This window comes from Schistocerca nitens, chromosome 1 (assembly GCF_023898315.1).
Source record: "Schistocerca nitens isolate TAMUIC-IGC-003100 chromosome 1, iqSchNite1.1, whole genome shotgun sequence".
Lineage (NCBI taxonomy): Eukaryota > Metazoa > Arthropoda > Insecta > Orthoptera > Acrididae > Schistocerca > Schistocerca nitens.
In genome coordinates, this window is record NC_064614.1 from 105,058,423 (window position 1) to 105,079,542 (window position 21,120).

Sequence of the window (21,120 nt, forward strand, 5' to 3'; positions counted from 1 at the left end):
TCCGGCTGCCCCCGGATTACGTAGTCGTTAGAGCTTCTCAGTACAATCAGGATCGTCTTCTCAAACTCGCTTGCAGTAGTACGTTTTGTCATGTAAGAGTGTTTGAACATTCATTAATACATAGCATAGATCATGATATACATACATTTAACACTAAATACATATACATATACACCTACATAACAATCGACACTGAAAGAAACTACATAAAATTTTATAATTGTGGCCACTGCAAATTCGGGCCCCGCGTTTTTGGGCGACAGTTTCACGTCTTTTCTCTAAAAAAAAAACTGTTGTTGCTGTTATAAAAATATATGGGAAGAGTGACGTGAAATTCTTTTACCAATGCTGTGCTTTTAATTGCTTTATCATCGTTACCTTTTTTAGCCAAATAAAATGATGGAAGTATTATTGTTCTGAATCTGGCCTACAATTTAAAGAACGATTTTTTAGTAACTGCAACTCATGCTAAGTATCAATATATCTTTCCTACTTCGTAATTATTCAAAGTTGAAATTAGTGTCCTATGATCACTGATGTTACAGTTCGTACGATCGTTCTCAAATACAAGTTTGCAGTGGATTTTATTTCTTACTAAACGCTATTTCATACCACGGCTATCCCAAGAACATGAGACTCTCATTAAAGAAAATTACGTATTCACTATAAAATTTAGCCAGATCAGAACGGAGCACAGCAAGTTTCCTATCAGATTCTTTAGGTACATAAAATTATTTGCACTGAAAATTATATCCTATCAGCAGCCCGCGTCAACCTGCAACACATCATAAAATCTGCTGATCTTCACTGCCAACCTGGGAGCTAAAAGAAATAATATTATTTTTTACTATTATTTTACCGCTTCCTTGCGGTATACTCGACTATATTGTAAGTCGTTTAAATACGCCGCGGCAGCGGCTCTTCTTTCTCCACACAGCTCAGCTCCACAGATAATATTTTTATATGGCTGAAAAATATCTTAACAGGATGGGATAATAGGCAGGCACACTTTAACATTTAAGTAATACAAGTTTTCATTTAAACAACTCTATTTAAACATTTAAATATCTTAATAATTACAGACCTGTGTACATTCACGCGCAATGGCGTCCAATTCACAATCTCGACAAAAGAATGCTACCTTCGCGCTCTCTACGACAACAACAGGAGATCTTTCTCTCACAGCTTTCAGATTAAGAAGACAAAGACATTGCATTACATCATGCCTTATATACAAATTCATTTGGTGATCTTTGTACAACATTTATCTTCTGTGTCGGTCTTATTACTCGCCGACACAGACGTTCTCAAAAATAAAAAATAAAGAAAATAATACATAATTTTACATAATGACACAATATGACACATCTAATATTTTAATTATTACATAATATATTGTCTGTGTTTATTACAAGACGTTACAAACTCCGTCCGCAGTGCTCGACGGCCCCTGTCAGGCCCACATGTTTCCCAAGCTCGTGTCGAGTACGCTGCAGAAGTTTCGCTGGGAAGTCTTCACACATTCTCCATACAGTCTTGATCTCTCCCCCAGCGATTTCCATATTTCTGGATCCGTGAAGAAAGACTTGGTGAATTTTCTCATTACGAGAGAATTGAAGGGCAATCTGTTTTAAACACCACTAAAAAGCCAAGACCGCAGAAAATACTTTTTATTCAAGACATAAGTTTCAACAGTCTTAGCTGTCATCTTCAGGTAGTAAAACATGTTTATTTTACGATGAACCTCATGCACAAGATGTCAAATGAATAAAACACAGCACATTACAAACGTTAGTCATTCCTAAAATATTTACAAACACACATCACTTTGTCCAAAAGGCCATGTCCATATACATGTTGCTCACAGATGTTGTGTACCGTATTTATATCATGTGAAAAGCATCTGTGGGCAGTATGTATATGGACATGGCCTTTTGGACAAGATGCTGTGTGTTTTTAAATCTTTTAGCGATGACAAACGTTAATAACGTGACGAGTTTTACCCACCTGACATCTTGTACATGAGGTTCAGCGTAAAATGAACGCATTTTACCACAAAAAGTGCATAAGACCTGAAGATGGTAGCTAAGATAGTTGAAACTGGTTGCTTTGAATAAAAAATATTTTACGCGATCTTGGCTTTCAAAAAATGTTCAAATGTGTGTGAAATCTTATGGGACTTAACTGCTAAGGTCATCAGTCCCTAAGCATACCCACTACTTAACCTAAATTATCCTAAGGACAAACACACACACCCATGCCCGAGGGAGGACTCGAAGCTCCGCCGGGACCAGCCGCACAGTCCATGACGATCATGGCTTTTGAATGGTTCTTAACAAAAACTCGATGGCCGTCAATTTGCTTCAATCGAAGAGGTGTACGCTTGGGTACCATCATAATTCCGTAGGCAACCGCAAACATTCTTCCGTGAAGGTACTGACTGTGTTGTCTCACAGTGGGATAATTCTATTAACAGTTACGACGATTACTTGTGAAATAATAAGTATTTTACTTACTTTTTTCGCATCATCTCGTTTTCATTTGACGATCCTTATAAATCATGAGCAGCGGCATCCATGTTGTACTAGATACAGGTAGACCTGTCGTTGGCTTTGTTACGTTTTCTTTCGACAGTTGCAAATGTGCATATTATACACACGTTTCCTGTTCTTTTATTGACTATTTCACTGCCTCTCGAAACAGGAATACATTAGTAGGGCACCTCGGAAGAGGAGAACTGTATGAGGTAAAGACGTCGCTGGAGATTTTTCTCACAGACGCTGCTTTATGAGAGGGAGCATCGTCGTGCTGACAGAAACAGTCACCGCTTCAGAACTGTTCCTCTGCTGTACGTAGTACATGAAGTCTGTCTGGTCTCAGTTTTACTGCCTGTTCTTTCTTCTCGTTTCCACTTCACAGTCACATCAGTAACACTCGCCTCGTGCAGTTTCAATAAGATTGAAATGTCCCTGATGGATTTGTTACTCAGGTAAAATTCAGTGACTAGTGCATGTTCGAAGTCTCTCAGCTCTCCTCAGAGACCTATTCCACCCTTCTACCGTTGCTGCTTCTGTACTGGCAACACAACACAGCACGCCTCCTTTTATAGTGGATGGTCTACCTCTCCTGAAATCTAGTGGACAGTTCCGCATTACGCAGGGGAGTCCGGATACTTTTGATTAGATAGTGTAAGCTGTCACTCTCAGTTGCTTTTGCCGTTCACTTGCTTCCAATAAGGGGGTCCCGAACAGAACCCGCGCTTCCATTTATTCGCAACAGCCTGATCAGAACCTTTGTGGGACAGAGACCAGCATGTGCTGGAGGAAATCGATACTGAGTGTTGCCACTACGCCCTCATTCGGTGAAATGGAGAAAGTGGAGGCGGGCGTGCGTGTGGGACAGCACGCATGTTACGGCACAGTTTCCGGCGACGTGCGTACGCAGACTGCACGCGTAACTTCCGGCCACGCCCGGAAGGCCAGAAAGAGATTAGTTCATTGTCCAGATCAATAGGTGCCCGGCATCAGCATCAAGCGTAGCAACCTGCGTAAATTATCCGTCCATACTGCGTTTTAATTATGTTATAATTAGCTCTAATACGAGGACTATTTTTAGTTTACCTTTGAAACATCCCCTTAGAAAAATTTATGAATTACTGTGCTGATAAACCTCTTACGTTATTTGATTTTCAAACAGCTGAGCAGAACTGAACGTACTCAGACATTTCCCCCTTTACTTATTCTGATCAACACTAAACTGACACACAGTATTTTTAGCTCAAGGCAATCTGACTTTCAATAATCCCTACAAAAGAATGGCCCTGACTAACAATAACCTATACCTTTCATGAATCACTTACCTCACAAAAATCTTCGTTACTCGAACTACTGCAATACAGCGAGCGCCACTACTGCCAGCTAAATAAAAGATTCAAACTACTGAAGGCACTAACTACTGATAGGCATAGTTAGCAAATGAAAGATTTTGATAGAGAACAAACAATGTATTTACCTTAATAATGTTCAAAAGTCATCATATATACCGGGTGATCAAAAAGTCAGCATACATTTGAAAACTTAATATACCACGGAATAATGTAGATAGAGAGGTAAAAATTGACACACATGCTTGGAATGACATGGGGTTTTATTAGAACAAAAAAAAGTATTGCTAGACGCGTTAACGATCTCTTGCGCGCGTTTTTTGGTGATGATCGTCTGCTCAGCAGCCACTTTCATCATGCTTGGCCTCCCAGGTCCCCAGACCTCAGTCCGTGCGATTATTGGCTTTGTGGTTACCTGAAGTCGCAAGTATATCGTGATCGACCGACATCTCTAGGGATGCTGAAAGACAAAATCCATCGCCAATGCCTCACCATAACTCCGGACATGCTTTACAGTGCTGTTCACAACATTATTCCTCGACTACAGCTATTGTTGACGAATGATGGTGGACATATTTCCTGTAAAGAACATCATCTTTGCTTTGTCTTACTTTGTTATGATAAATATTGCTATTCTGACCAGATGAAGCGCCAACTGTCGGACAGTTTTTGAACGTTTGTATTTTTTTGGTTCTAATAAAACCCCATGTCACTCCAAGCATGTGTGTCAATTTGTACCTATCTATCTACATTATTCCGTGATTGATTCAGTTTTCAAATTTATACTGACTTTTTGATCACCCTATATATCAGTTCATGATATCCAGTATTACAAATTTACTCTTTCTGATGGACACACGTCCAGATCGTCCGCTCTCAAAATTCTGCCGTCTCTCTCCCCACATCGACCACTGCTGGCGGCTCACCTCCAACTGCGCAACGCTACACGCTGTTCACATCCAACTGGCCAACACTACAATAGCAAAAATTCCACCAATGCAAACCAGCCACAGACTGCACACAGCACAGTCGGTGATTTTCATACAGGGCGCTACGTGGCGTTACCAGCATAAAAACCTAAACAGCCTATTTACACCTTGCGCGTGGACTCAAAAGTTCTGTGGAGGTACTTCTGATGAAAGTAGAGGAGCTTGTGACATGTTGAAGTTATGAATGTCTTCCTGAAACGCGATCTGTGGAGCAGTTTCTAACACAATGATTGCGAAAGGTACGGTTTCTAGTTCGAGTCCCTTTGCTGCAAACCGTTTTCGATCGGTACACCCGCTTTCTCATTAAAAGTACCCGGACACCCCTGTATAATGCGGAATTGACCACTAGATGTCACGAGAGGCGGCCCCACCAGTGTGTACTGATCAGCCAGAATATTATGACCACCGACCTACTACAGATATAAACCCGTCCGGGCGATAGCAGCGTCACCTGGCGAGGAATGACTGCTAGTCAGACACCCGCACTGTTCATGTAGTGTCAGTGAGTGTCCTATCCGTGTGTAGAATGGGGAAGGCATGCGATCTACATGACTTCGGTTCAAATGGCTCTGAGCACTATGGGACTTAACAGCTGAGGTCATCAGTCCCCTAGAACTACTTAAACCTAACTAACCTAAGGACATCACACACATCCATGCCCGAGGCAGGATTCGAACCTGCGACCGTAGCGGTCGCGCGGTTCCAGACTGAAGTGCCTAGAACCGCTCGGTCACCCCGGCCGGCTATATGACTTTGACCGAGGGCACATTGTGATGGCATTTCGTAAACTGCACGAACTGTCGTGTGTTCGAGAAGTGCTGTCGTAAGTGTCTTGAACAAAGGCGAAACCAAGGTGAAACCACGCCCAGACGTCATGGGGTTGGCGGCCGCTTCTTATTACAGATGTCGGCGGGGTAGACTGGTAAAACGGGACTAGCGGCGAACTGTGGCGGAACTAATATCAGCCTTTAAATGCTGGGCAGAATACAAGTGTGCGGAACACTCCTATCAATGGGCTTCCGCAGCCGACGACCCATCACGACCTCGGCATCTACGAGTGAAACGGGCGCGTGACCATCGGCACTGGACGTTGGTGCAGTGGCAGAGCGTTGCATGGTCTGATGAATCCCAGAACCGTCTTCGTCATGCCGATGGGAGGATGCGAATCAGCTCCTTGACACCTGTGCTGCCGGACGGAGACAAGCTGGCGGCAGCTCCATTCTGCTCTGGGGAATATTGACGTGGGCATCCATGAGCTCGTAAGGAGTATGGTACACTGTTGCAGACCAGGTACACCCCTTCATGGCGATCATGTTTCCCGACGGTAGCGCCATTTTTGAACAAGATAATGCGCCGTATCACAAGGCCAGAAGGATGATGGAGTGGTTCGAGATACACAGTGGCGAGTTCCAATTGATGTGTTGGGCCCCTAACTCACCAGATCTGAACCCGATCGAACACATCTGGGATGTGAATGAACGTGGGGTCAGAGCTCATTGCTCACCTCCCTGGAATTTGTGTTGGCTGCATGGTGACAAGGTGATAAAGAGCAGGACTACGAATAAGAAGGTCTCAGGTTCGATCCCTCATCAGTCCCACGATTTTTGACTTCTTAAGTAATAGAACCCAGTACGTTGTCCTCGATGGTGAGTGTTCATCGGAGGTGAGGGTATCATCTGGAGTGCCCCAGGGAAGTGTGGTAGGGCCGCTGCTGTTTTCTATCTACATAAATGATCTTTTGGATAGGGTGGATAGCAATGTGCGGCTGTTTACTGATGATGCTGTGGTGTACGGGAAGGTGTCGTCGTTGAGTGACTGTAGGAGCATACAAGATGACTTGGACAGGATTTGTGACTGGTGTAAAAAATGGCAGCTAACTCTAAATATAGATAAATATAAATTAATGCAGATGAATAGGAAAAAGAATCCCGTAATGTTTGAATACTCCATTGGTAGTGTAGCGCTTGACACAGTCACGTCGATTAAATATTTGGGCGTAACATTGCAGAGCGATACGAAGTGGGACAAGCATGTAATGGCAGTTGTGGGGAAGGCGGATAGTCGTCTTAGGTTCATTGGTAGAATTTTGGGAAGATGTGGTTCATCTGTAAAGGAGACCGCTTATAAAACACTAATACGACCTATTCTTGAGTACTGCTCCAGAGTTTGGGATCCCTATCAGGTCGGATTGAGGGAGGACATAGAAGCAATTCAGAGGCGGGCTGCTAGATTTGTTACTGGTAGGTTTGATCATCACGCGAGTGTTACGGAAATGCTTCAGGAACTCGGGTGGGAGTCTCTGGAGGAAAGGAGGCGTTCTTTTCGTGAATCGCTACTGAGGAAATTTAGGGAACCAGCATTTGAGGCTGACTGCAGTACAATTTTACTGCCGCCAACTTACATTTCGCGGAAAGACCACAAAGATAAGATAAGAGAGATTAGGGCTAGTACAGAGGCATATAGGCAGTCATTTTTCCCTTGTTCTGTTTGGGACTGAAACAGGGAGAGAAGATGCTAGTTGTGGTATGAGGTACCCTCCGCCACGCACCGTATGGTGGATTGCGGAGTATGTAGATGTAGATATAGATGAAGAATTTACGGAAAGTAGGTGACTTATGTGGCCAACGGCCTTGCCGCAGTGGTAACATCGGTTTCCGTCAGATCACCGAAGTTAAGCGCTGTCGGGCTGGGCTAGCATTTGGTTGGGTGACCATCCTGTCTGCCGAGCGCTGTTGGCAAGCGGGGTGCACTCAGCCCTTGTGAGGCGAACTGAGGAGCTACTTGATTGGGAAGTAGCGGCTCCGGTCTCGGAAACTGACATACGGCGGGGAGAGCGGTGTGCTGACCACATGCCCCTCCATATCCGCATCCAGTGACGTTTGTGGGCTGAAGATGACACGGCGGCCGGTCGGTACCTTTGGACCCTTCATGGCCTGTTCAGGAGGAGTTTAGTTTAGTTTACGTGACTTGTGTGTGCAGCCTCATTTCTTCCATGACACGACGCGGCGCCACTGTTACCAGAACCAGATGTGGGCATACCAGCTATTAGGTAGGTCCGGCTGATCAGTGTAAAAGGAGACAGAGTGTATTGTGTTGTCAGTAGAGAAGCTGTAACAACAAATAGGGGTAGGTGAGGAGAGCTCAGTAATTTTGATCATGGATTCATTGGATGTCACCTGAGGAACACATCCACGAGGGACACTTCGATCTTACTAAAGCCGCACTGCTGGTGAGTGTCAAGTGGAAAACCACAAGTAAACTGAGACCAGTCAGGGCTCATGTACTGATGGATAGGGAGCGTCGAGCATTGCGGAAAGTAACTGTAAAAAACAGCATGAAAACAACGGAAGAAATCACTTTTTAGTTTTAACCTGCTAGCAGCAGCGCACCTAGCAAAATGACTGCGTGCAGGGAGTTAAAAAGAATGAGATACAGTGGTCAAAGTCACACATTTCTGTAGTCAGTGCCAAACGACACGCGAGGTACAAAGAGCGACGTCTCTCGACAGTGGATGACTGCAAAAGCGTGGTTTGCGGTGATGAATCACGCTATGCGCCACGACAATCCCACGGAAGGGTCTGGGATTGGCGAACGTCTGGGGTGCAAGCAGTGAAGTGCAGAGGAGGTGGTGTGAGGATGCGGGTGGTTTTATTCGTTACAGTGTGCACCTCTTATCGCATGTCAGAAAACGTTAAAAGCGGAAGGATACGAACGCATCTGACAGTATTGTGTATTGCTTACAGTAGAGGAACAGTCCGTAGGCGTTACAATGCAGCATTGCAATGCAACCCGTCATTGAGAAAGAAGTATCTGTGAGGCAATGGTTTATGTGTAGTACCTGGACTGGCCTGCCCAGAGTCCGGCCCGATCCCAATGGAACACCTTGCTCCAGACCCCAGCGTCCAACATGATTACCTTCTCTGGTTTTGGTTCTTGAGGACGAATGAGCTGTCATTCCTTTACAGACATTCTGACACCTGATCGTGTCTACAACAGAATTCAAGTCGTCATAAATACGAAGAATGAACACATGCCACATTAATGTCCTCTAAAAGGTGACCGGATGCTTTTGGTCTGATCGTGTATAATCTAAGATAAAAAATATTTGTTAGGAGGACCTCAGCCACTTCTGCCAGTCTGTGACCTAAGTAAAGCGGGCTTCACCTCAGTGATGGTTTTGAATATCGCAGTGGTTTGCTGCGTACGATACTATTGGAGCTGGAATGCTCTAGCTTTTCTTCGACCTTTGAACTGAGTTACCCCAACCAATTATAACGGGAGTTACAGCACAGTAGTAGAACTGGAATATGTTGGCATTAGGAATTTTCCACATTAATACGTCATAGCGAGAAGTGAGGGGAGCGACAAACGACGGAAATAATCTTATGAGCGATTTGGGCTCAAAAGCAACAACTCTGGGTTTGTATTCTGTAATTTACTCACTTTCCTGATTACTCTGTATTTATTCTAGTCTTTGTACAAGGTAAGCTGATTTTTTATTTATTTTTTGTTAATGATAAATATCTAAACACTGTTACATTAAGATTTCAGATCAGCGTTTTACATTATACAATAACAAAACAGTAACAACTGCAGCATTCAGATCTTATATGCAATCTTCAATAGCTACACTTGGCAGGAAATGTATTTCAATTTCTTCTTATTGGGAGACACCTCTACGGTCTCTCGTAAGTGGTGACAATTCCGTATTTCCTTGTCTCGCTTTCTAAAGGTTCCCTTGCAGAGTACCCAGACCCTATTTTTAGTTTTTTTATGCTGACCATGCAGAAAATATCAAACAGCAATTTCAGTCCCATCTTCCTTATTTCTTTCAGCCATTAGCGAAGTCTTTTAAATACATATACGAATCAGATATCCAGTATTTTTTCAGCAGCATATTTCGCTTCTGTCTTGCATTGTTTTTTTTCGTCCAACATTGAAAAAAATAGTACATATAAATTTTAAAGTAAATGGAATAAAAATCTTCCATTTTATCTATCAGCGCACTATTTCCCTGTGTCTGTTTCCTTTTACATTAAAATCCATGCTGGAAAATTGCCACAGGAAAAGTCTGTATTTGATTTTGAAAATTATCTTCTTGTACTTGTCGAATTCTACTGGTATGTATGTTTTGAAGTCTTAGACTGATTTGCATTTTTCTTGGAGTATAAAATGACGTAGGAGTCAGTTGGTGTAAATTCTTTTAGATTTAGGATACAGCTGCGCCTGCGGTGCCGGGAGCAGTTTTTGTTTGGCAGTGCCTATGCGGTCAATTATTGCAGTTCCACCGTTCCTCCAGTCCCATATTTCTGCCTATCCGTTACAAGGGAATTTATATTCTGTTGTGCCCTCATTGTGGCATTTTGATTATTTATGATGTTACACAGTTTTATAGATTTATTTACTGCGTTCTGCCATGTGCTATAGCACACTCAGCCACAACAACGTACTAAAGTACGCGAGAGGTACGTCTTTAACCTCGTGTGCAGTTAGAGGCCATTAATCGTCATCCCGGCAGCCAATACTTCTTCTCTAATGGATTAGATGGGCCACGTCTTCGCCGCACAAACCAATCGATTCGTTTACTCTTTCCGACGTCACGACGGTTGTTTACTAGCCATTAAGGAAACGAGGGGCGAAAATTGTAGACCTGTTTGTACGAGTAAGAATTTGATGTTTGGTTTGATCACGATAAATTTTTGTTGCTAAAGATGTTGTTTGTCTCAGTCGTGATGTGTGCTGCCGTTTCAACCGTATTGTTCCGGTTTACGTGGCAGTCGAATTACAAGCTTTCCGCACCCATAAACAAATTCCGTACGTGACGGCAACGCCGGCTTGTTATACAAAGGAATCTTGTAGGTGTCTCTTAGTCTAAGCATAACTGTTGCGACTTACATACACTTGAATCTGTTTGCTGGAGTCTCCGTCTACAATTTATACCCGCCACATCCTCCTCCACCACCAAATAAAAATTTCTTGATGCCCACTCACAACTCCCTTTAAATCTTCAATGCTGTCAGCTCCTTTACACGTCTCTCTAAACTTCACAGAGCTAACTGATGAATTGATGGTATGGTTTGAGAATCTCTGGTTTCGCTCAAAAAAAAAAAAAATGCTGCTAGGCCTCACAGTCGAAAACGGAAGGGATAGTGAAAGTTAGTGATTACTGCTTTGATGCTGTCTGCCACGACTATTATCGTGTGTCAACCATTGCACCTCAGTGTTGCGCTTACATCAAACTTCATTAATTAATTGTTGAACATATTTTATCACTATGTTCCTCTGTAGTTTTTACTCTCTACAGGTCCCTCTACTACTGTAAAAGATTTTCCCTGATGCCTTAATACACGTCCCATCACCCTGTCTCTTTTTCTATCCAGTGTTCAACACACATTCCTTACCTCATCGATCCTGTGCAGAACCTCTCAATTTTTTTGTCTTATCAATCCACTTAATTTTCACCATCCTTCTGTAACAACACATCTCAAACGCTTCGATTCTCTTACATTTTGCCTTTCCCACGGTCCACGCACGATTCACTTCCTTTCATTGCTGTGCACCAGACGTAAAGACTCCTCTAAAATTTAGAAATTTATTCCTCAAATTAAAGAATATATTTGATACTACGAGACATCTTTTAGCGACGAATGCCTCCTAACACTAAGCCTTAGTTTAGCTCAAGTCAGGGCGTATCTGACCATGACCTTCTTATCAACGCAAATGCCTGAATTCCTCAGGATATTTTCGTTCTGTGGTTGCAACTACAAGAAATAGTGTGTTTTTTTCACCAGACGGGTTACGCTTTATTGAGGTAAGGTGCCATCAGTGGACTGTAATTGAAGATATTTGCAATTTGATTTGCTTTTAAGATCGAAAAACAGTTCGTTACCAATACATTGCTTTTTACGAACTGTTTTTTGATCTTCAAAGTAAATTATAAATATCTTTAATTACAGAGCACTGATAATGATTTGCCTCGATAAAGCGAAACGTATCTGGTGAAAAAACACGCTATTTCTTGTAGTTGCAACTGTTGTTGTCGTTGTGGTCTTCAGTCCTGAGACTGGTTTGATGCAGCTCTCCATGCTACTCTATCCTGTGCAAGCTTCTTCATCTCCCAGTACCTACTGCAACCAACATCCTTCTGAATCTGCTTAGTGTATTCATCTCTTGGTCTCCCTCTACGATTTTTACCCTCCACGCTGCCCTCCAATGCTAAATTTGTGATCCCTTGATGCCTCAAAACATGTCCTACCAACCGATCCCTTCTTCTGGTCAAGTTGTGCCACAAACTTCTCTTCTCCCCAATCCTATTCAATACCGCCTCATTAGTTACGTGATCTACCCATCTTATCTTCAGCATTCTTCTGTAGCACCACATTTCGAAAGCTTCTATTCTCTTCTTGTCCAAACTAGTTATCGTCCATGTTTCACTTCCATACATGGCTACACTCCATACAAATACTTTCAGAAATGACTTCCTGACACTTAAATCTATACTTGATGTTAACAAATTTCTCTTCTTGAGAAACGCTTTCCTTGCCATTGCCAGTCTACATTATATATCCTCTCTACTTCGACCATCATTAGTTATTTTACTCCCTAAATAGCAAAACTCCTTTACTATTTTAAGTGTCTCATTTCCTAGTTTAATCCCCTCAGCATCACCCGACTTAACTTGACTACATTCCATTATCCTCGTTTTGCTTTTGTTGATGTTCATCTTATATCCCCCTTTCAAGACACTGTCCATTCCGTTCAACTGCTCTTCCAAGTCCTTTGCTGTCTCTGACAGAATTACAATGTCATCGGCGAACCTCGAAGTTTTTACTTCTTCTCCATGAATTTTAATACCTACTCCGAATTTTTCTTTTGTTTCCTTTACTGCTTGGCAATATACAGATTGAATAACATCGGGGAGAGGCTACAACCCTGTCTCACTCCTTTCCCAACCACTGCTTCCCTTTCATGCCCCTCGACTCTTATAACTGCCATCTGGTTTCTGTACAAATTGTAAATAGCCTTTCGCTCCCTGTATTTTACCCCTGCCACCTTCAGAATTTGAAAGAGAGTATTCCAGTTAACGTTGTCAAAAGCTTTCTCTAAGTCTACAAATGCTAGAAACGTAGGTTTGCCTTTTCTTAATCCTTCTTCTAAGATAAGTCGTAAGGTTAGTATTGCCTCACGTGTTCCAACATTTCTACGGAATCCAAACTGATCTTCCCCGAGGTCCGCTTCTACCAGTTTTTCCATTCGTCTGTAAAGAATTCGCGTTAGTATTTTGCAGCAGTGACTTATTAAACGGATAGTTCGGTAATTTTCACATCTGTCAACACCTGCTTTCTTTGGTATTGGAATTATTATATTCTTCTTGAAGTCTGTGGGTATTTCGCCTGTCTCATACATCTTGGTCACCAGATGGTAGAGTTTTGTCATGACTGGCTCTCCCAAGGCCATCAGTAGTTCTAATGGAATGTTGTCTACTCCCGGGGCCTTGTTTCGACTCAGGTCTTTCAGTGCTCTGTCAAACTCTTCACGCAGTATCTTATCTCCCATTTCATCTTCATCTACATCCTCTTCCATTTCCATAATATTGTCCTCAAGTACATCGCCCTTGTATAAACCCTCTATATACTCCTTCCACCTTCTCTCCAAAGGTCTCTTTAATTTTCCTGTAGGCAGTATCTATCTTACCCCTAGTGAGACAAGCCTCTACATCCTTACATTTGTCCTCTAGCCATCCCTGCTTAGCCATTTTGCACTTTCTGTCGATCTCATTTTTGAGACGTTTGTATTCCCTTTTGCCTGCTTCATTTACTGCATTTTTATATTTTCTCCTTTCATCAATTAAATTCAATATTTCTTCTGTTACCCAAGGATTTCTATTAGCCCTCGTCTTTTTACCTACTTGATCGTCTGCTGCCTTCACTACTTCATCCCTCAGAGCTACCCATTCTTCTTCTACTGTATTTCTTTCCCCCATTCCTGTCAATTGTTCCCTTATGCTCTCCCTGAAACTCTCTACAACCTCTGGTTCTTTCAGTTTATCCAGGTCCCATCTCCTTAAATTCCCACCTTTTTGCAGTTTCTTCAGCGCCTTTTCTGTAGGACGAAAATTTAATAGTCATGGGTGACTGGAATTCGTCAGTAGGAAAACGGAGAGAAGGAAACATAGTAGGTGAATATGGATTGGGGGGAAGAAATGAAAGAGGAAGCCGCCTAGTAGAATTTTGCACAGAGCATAACTTAATCATAGCTAACACTTGGTTCAAGAATCATAAAAGAAGGTTGTATACCTGGAAGAATCCTGGAGATACTAAAAGGTATCACCTGATACCTTAGAACTGGGTTGCCATCTGCGCTCTTGATATTCATACAAGTGGTTCTCTTCTCTCCAAAGGTCTCTTTAATTTTCCTGTAGGCAGTATCTATCTTACCCCTAGTGAGACAAGCCTCTACATCCTTACATTTGTCCTCTAGCCATCCCTGCTTAGCCATTTTGCACTTTCTGTCGATCTCATTTTTGAGACGTTTGTATTCCCTTTTGCCTGCTTCATTTACTGCATTTTTATATTTTCTCCTTTCATCAATTAAATTCAATATTTCTTCTGTTACCCAAGGATTTCTATTAGCCCTCGTCTTTTTACCTACTTGATCGTCTGCTGCCTTCACTACTTCATCCCTCAGAGCTACCCATTCTTCTTCTACTGTATTTCTTTCCCCCATTCCTGTCAATTGTTCCCTTATGCTCTCCCTGAAACTCTCTACAACCTCTGGTTCTTTCAGTTTATCCAGGTCCCATCTCCTTAAATTCCCACCTTTTTGCAGTTTCTTCAGCGCCTTTTCTGTAGGACGAAAATTTAATAGTCATGGGTGACTGGAATTCGTCAGTAGGAAAACGGAGAGAAGGAAACATAGTAGGTGAATATGGATTGGGGGGAAGAAATGAAAGAGGAAGCCGCCTAGTAGAATTTTGCACAGAGCATAACTTAATCATAGCTAACACTTGGTTCAAGAATCATAAAAGAAGGTTGTATACCTGGAAGAATCCTGGAGATACTAAAAGGTATCACCTGATACCTTAGAACTGGGTTGCCATCTGCGCTCTTGATATTCATACAAGTGGTTCTCTTCTCTCCAAAGGTCTCTTTAATTTTCCTGTAGGCAGTATCTATCTTACCCCTAGTGAGACAAGCCTCTACATCCTTACATTTGTCCTCTAGCCATCCCTGCTTAGCCATTTTGCACTTTCTGTCGATCTCATTTTTGAGACGTTTGTATTCCCTTTTGCCTGCTTCATTTACTGCATTTTTATATTTTCTCCTTTCATCAATTAAATTCAATATTTCTTCTGTTACCCAAGGATTTCTATTAGCCCTCGTCTTTTTACCTACTTGATCGTCTGCTGCCTTCACTACTTCATCCCTCAGAGCTACCCATTCTTCTTCTACTGTATTTCTTTCCCCCATTCCTGTCAATTGTTCCCTTATGCTCTCCCTGAAACTCTCTACAACCTCTGGTTCTTTCAGTTTATCCAGGTCCCATCTCCTTAAATTCCCACCTTTTTGCAGTTTCTTCAGTTTCAATCTGCAGTTCATAACCAATAGATTGTGGTCAGAATCCACATCTGCCCCTGGAAATGTCTTACAATTTAAAACCTGGTTCCTAAATCTCTGTCTTACCATTATATAATCTATCTGATACCTTTTAGTATCTCCAGGATTCTTCCAGGTATACAACCTTCTTTTATGATTCTTGAACCAAGTGTTAGCTATGATTAAGTTATGCTCTGTGCAAAATTCTACTAGGCGGCTTCCTCTTTCATTTCTTCCCCCCAATCCATATTCACCTACTATGTTTCCTTCTCTCCGTTTTCCTACTGACGAATTCCAGTCACCCATGACTATTAAATTTTCGTCTCCCTTCACTATCTGAATAATTTCTTTTATTTCATCATACATTTCTTCAATTTCTTCGTCATCTGCAGAGCTAGTTGGCATATAAACTTGTACTACTGTAGTAGGTGTAGGCTTCGTATCTATCTTGGCCACAATAATGCGTTCACTATGCTGTTTGTAGTAGCTAACCCGCACTCCTATTTTTTTATTCATTATTAAACCTTCTCCTGCATTACCCCTATTTGATTTTGTATTTATAACCCTGTATTCACCTGACTAAAAGTCTTGTTCCTCCTGCCACCGAACTTCACTAATTCCCACTATATCTAACTTTAACCTATCCATTTCCCTTTTTAAATTTTCTAACCTTCCTGCCCGATTAAGGGATCTGACATTCCACTCTCCGATCCGTAGAATGCCAGTTTTCTTTCTCCTGATAAGGACGTCCTACAGAACGAAAATACCCTTAGGAATTGTAAAGATAGTATCGACACTATGGCCACACAAATGAAGAATTTACAAATACCTGAAGCGATTGAGGAATAATTATTCAAAATGGTTCAAATGGCTCTGAGCACTATGGGACTCAACTGCTGTGGTCATAAGTCCCCTAGAACTTAGAACTACTTAAACCTAACTAACCTAAGGACATCACACACATCCATGCCCGAGGCAGGATTCGAACCTGCGACCGTAGCGGTCGTGCGGTTCCAGGCTGTAGCGCCTTTAACCGCTCGGCCACTCCGGCCGGCCGAATAATTATTTAGTCCACAAAAGACGGAATCATGAAGACTGGGACTCGTAGTTAAATTGGGATAAAACAATTTTTGCGCCATTCAGTTATTTACTGTAGGACTATAAAATACGATGATGCACATCGTCATCTTCAAGTAGAGCAATATGTAGTTACATTCTTAGTGTTGGTGTAGCGGACAGATGTCTTCATACAACAGCAGTTCAAATGAAAAACAAATACGTTTCATCTATTTTGTAAAGCATTTACTCATAAAATTAGTATGTGAATGAATGACAACAGAATATGCAAACGTGAATATTCAGAAGTGTGAGCATCAACAATGATTTTACTAAGTTATTAATGAATGGTAGATGATACACGTATTTGCAGTGATAATGAATTAAACTTATTGAAAATTGTTTCGGTTTATGTCAATAACACTTTTATAATTTGTAATAAGTATCAATTCCTTATAAACTTATTAAAGTAATTTTGCTATAGTCATTCCTGACGCTCTTGCTCCTGCTTTTGCACAACTGCGCTTTCTGTTGCAATCCAGCCACATATTGATAACACAGCGTGTGTACATAAAAATAAACTGTAATGCCTTCATTTAGTCAAGCTGTGCCATAAATTTCTTTTCACCCAGAGTCAGTTCCGTACCTCTTCATTTGTTATTCGATTTACTCATCTAATATTCTGTATTCTTCTATTGCGTCACATCTCAAGGGCTTCTGTCGATAATATTTGTATTTAATACAAATATAAGCACCTCTCTGGTGCGTATAATATTTTAGTATAAATTAAACGAACTATAACATTTCGTGTACAGTGAAGAGCGAATATAAAAAAATAGCAGTATTCAACACCCATTCGCTTCTGCTTTACAGCCATGCACTCACGAAGTTTGTATAATCAAACTTTTCCGCTACTGTGCAGATTAAAAAACAAGTTTTATTGTCAGCAGAAGAAGAAACACAGGTTTTCACGTGGCCTGCTACTGCGAAAAGTAGTCTGTGAGCTGTTTATCGGAATTGACTGTTTTCATATTCTTTTTAAAAAAATGTGTATGTTTTATCTCCTTGTCACCCCCGTGTTTTATGGAAGTTTTTCAAATATTTTTGTTACCATATATGGGCAGTTTAATACCCTGGAAAAATTGTAAAATTGCATCATCTTACCAGACATGTGCATGTTCAGACTTTCAGTGACAGGGGCTAGTTGATTATTCTAAACCGAGTGCATTCAAGCACGTTTCACAAGTTCCTTTTGTGCCTGTAGAACACGTGATTCTAATTCTTATGTAGTAATCGCAATAAGCTTGTGTAAATTTGTTTTATGTAAAGAACAGCACTGACCTCGAGTCAAATAGAAAAATTACGTTTTTTGGGGTAAATGTGTTTTTACTAGCTGTTTCCACTCCAGTTCCTCGCTCTCTACCTTTACACTGTGCGCGCTGCGCGGGATTAGCCGAGCGGTCTAAGGCGCTGCGGTCATGGACTGTGCGGCTGGTCCCGGCGGAGGTTCGAGTCCTCCCTCGGGCATGGGTGTGTGTGTGTGTCGTTAGGATAATTTAGCTTAAGAAGTGTGTAAGCTTAAGGACTGATGACCTTAGCAGTTAAGTCCTTTAAGATTTAACATATACACTGTGCGCTACACGAATACCAGAAATTTAACTACAAATGATAGTGTGAAGCATAGAAAGTGGTACAATAAACAAGTGACTGACTCAGAAAATCGTTTTATTTGTATTTATATTAAACTACCGGAAACCTACAGGGTGATAATTATTGAACTATATGAAAAAAAACGTAAAATAGAAACCACGGCGTGCACACACTTAATTCAGCATGGAAACGTAACTACAGATATTCCGCTTTAGGTTATGACATGTTCTTTACGCCTGCCATCATTGGCGATGATGTGGCGCAGACGTGTAGCGAAATTCTGCACGACCCACTGAAGTGTCGAACATCGATGCTGTCGATGACCTCCTGAATGGCTGTCTTCAGCTCAGCAATGGTTTTCGGGTTATTGCTGTGCACCTTGTCTTTAATATAGCCCCACGAAAAGGAGTCGCATGTGTTCAGATCCGGAAAATATGGTGCTAAATCGAGGCCCATGCCAGTGGCTTCTGAGCACCCCAGAGCCAGAATGCGGTCCCGAAAGTGCTTCTCCAGGACACCAAACACTCTCCGTCTTGCATGAACCACACCTCGTCGAAATCACGGTCACTTTGTATAATGGGGGTGAAATCACTTCCAAAACCTTCACGTACCGTCCGGCAGTCACCATGCCATCAAGGAATATCGCACCGATTATCCCGTGACTGGACATTGCCCACCACACAATCACCGGTTGAGGGTGAAGAGACTTCTCGAACGCTAAATGCTGATTCTGAGTTCCCCAAGTGCGCCAAATTTGTTTACTGACAAACCAATCCAAATGAAAGTGGGCGCGTGACTGCTACGGTCGCAGGTTCGAATCCTGCCTCGGGCATGGATGTGTGTGATGTCCTTAGGTTAGTTAGGTTTAAGTAGTTCTAAGTTCTAGGGGACTGATGACCACAGAAGTTAAGTCCCATAGTGCTCAGAGCCATTGAAAGTGGGCTTCGTCGCTAGACCAAACCATAGAGCGCATACTAATTCCCATCACGTCCCGCGTCCAATCGTGCCGTGTAAACGTCCTGACGCGAACTGTTCAGAACTGATGACGATTTTACTTAATACAGTTCAATAATTGTCACACGGCAGAAAACGGTTGCAGAAGCAACGAAAAAATCATGCCAAATTCAGAAGAACGCAAAATCCCCAAGACTGGTTGAGTTTCACGGAAGCTCGAAATTTACTGCGGACGTCAATGCGAGATGCTTTTAATAGTTTCCACAATGAAACATTGTCTCAAAATATGGTAGAAAACCCAAAAAGATTATGGTCGTAAGTGAAGTACACCACTGGCAAAAAGCAGTCAATACCGTCACTGCGCGATAGCGATGGAAATGTTACCGATGATGGTTCTACTAAAGCGGAGTTACTAAATACAGTTTTCCGTAATTTCTTCACGAAAGAAGACGAAGTAAATATTCCAGAATTCGAAACCGGAACAGCTGTTAGCATGAGTGGCATAAAAGTAGATATCTTAGGTGTTGCGAAACAACTCAAATCACTTAAGAAAGGCAAGTCTTCCGGTCCAGATGGTATATCAATCAGGTTCCTTTCACAGTGTGGAGACACAATAGCGCCTTTCTTACCAATCATATACAACCACTCACTTGATTCAAATGGTTCAAATGGCTCTGAGCACTATGGGACTTAACAGCTCAGGTCATCAGTCCCCTAGAACTTAGAACTACTTAAACCTAACTAACCTAAGGACATCACACACAGCCATGCCCGAAGCAGGATTCGAACCTGCGACCGTAGCGGTCACGCGGTTCCAGACTGAAGCGCCTAGAACCGCTGGGCCACACCGGCCGGCCCACTCACTTGACGAAAGGTCTGTTCCTAAAGACTGGAAAGTAGCACAGGTCACACCAATATCCAAGAAAGGAAATAGGAGTAACCCATTCAATTACAGGCCCATATAACTGACCTCGATTTGCAGTAGGATTTTGGAACATATACTGTACTCGAACATTATGAATCACCTTGAATAAAATGACTTATTGATACATAACCAACACGGATTCAGAAAATATCGTTCTTGTGCAACACAGCTAGCTCTTTATTCCCATAAAGTAATGAGTGCTGTCGACAAGGGATCTCACATCGATTCCATATTCCTAGATTTCCAGAAGGCTTTTGATACCGTTCCTCACAAGCGACTATTACTCAAATTGCGTGCATATGGAGTATCGTCTCAGTTGCGTGATTGGATTCGTGATTTCCTCTCAGAGAGGTCACAGTTCATAGTGATAAGCGGTAAATCATCGAGTAGAACAGAAGTGATATCTGGCATTCCGCAAGGTAGTGTCATAGACCCTCTGCTGTTCCTGATTTACATAAATGATCTAGGTGATAATCTGAGCAGCCCCGTTAGATTGTTTGCAGATGACGCTGTAATTTACCGTCTAGTAAAATCATCAGACGATCAATTTCGATTACAAAATGATCTAAAGAGAATTTCTGTATGGTGCGAAAAGTGGCAATTGGCACTAAACAATGAAAAGTGCGAGGTCATCCACATGGGTACTAAAAGAAATCCGATAAATTTTGGGTATACGATAAATCGCACAAATCTAAGGGCTGCCAACTCGACTAAATACCTAGGAATTACAATTACGAGCAACTTAAATTGGAAAGGCCGCATAGATAATATCGTGGGGAAGGCGAAACAAAGACTGCAATTTGTTGGCAGAACACTTCGGAGATGTGACAAACCCACTAAAGAGACAGCCTACATTACACTTGTCCGTCCTCTGCTGGAATATTGCTGCGCGGTGTGGGATCCTTACCAGGTAGGATTGACGGAGGACATCGAAAAAGTGCAAAGAAGGGCAGCTCGTTTCGTGTTATCGTGGGATAGGGGTTAGAGTGTCACTGATATGATGCGCATGTTAGGGTGGCAGTCACTGAAACACAGGCGGTTTTCTTTGCGGCAAGATCTATTTACGAA

General features: G+C 42.1%; 1 protein-coding gene and 1 pseudogene across 2 annotated transcripts in view; one reads left to right on the forward strand and one right to left on the reverse strand.

The window, feature by feature from the left end:
• Positions 1-21,120, reverse strand: part of LOC126241793 (uncharacterized) — a 210,954-nt gene that overhangs the window by 166,004 nt on the left and 23,830 nt on the right. The gene's annotated exons all lie outside the window — the stretch shown is intronic.
• LOC126203187 (5S ribosomal RNA) lies at positions 7,493-7,610 on the forward strand (annotated as a pseudogene).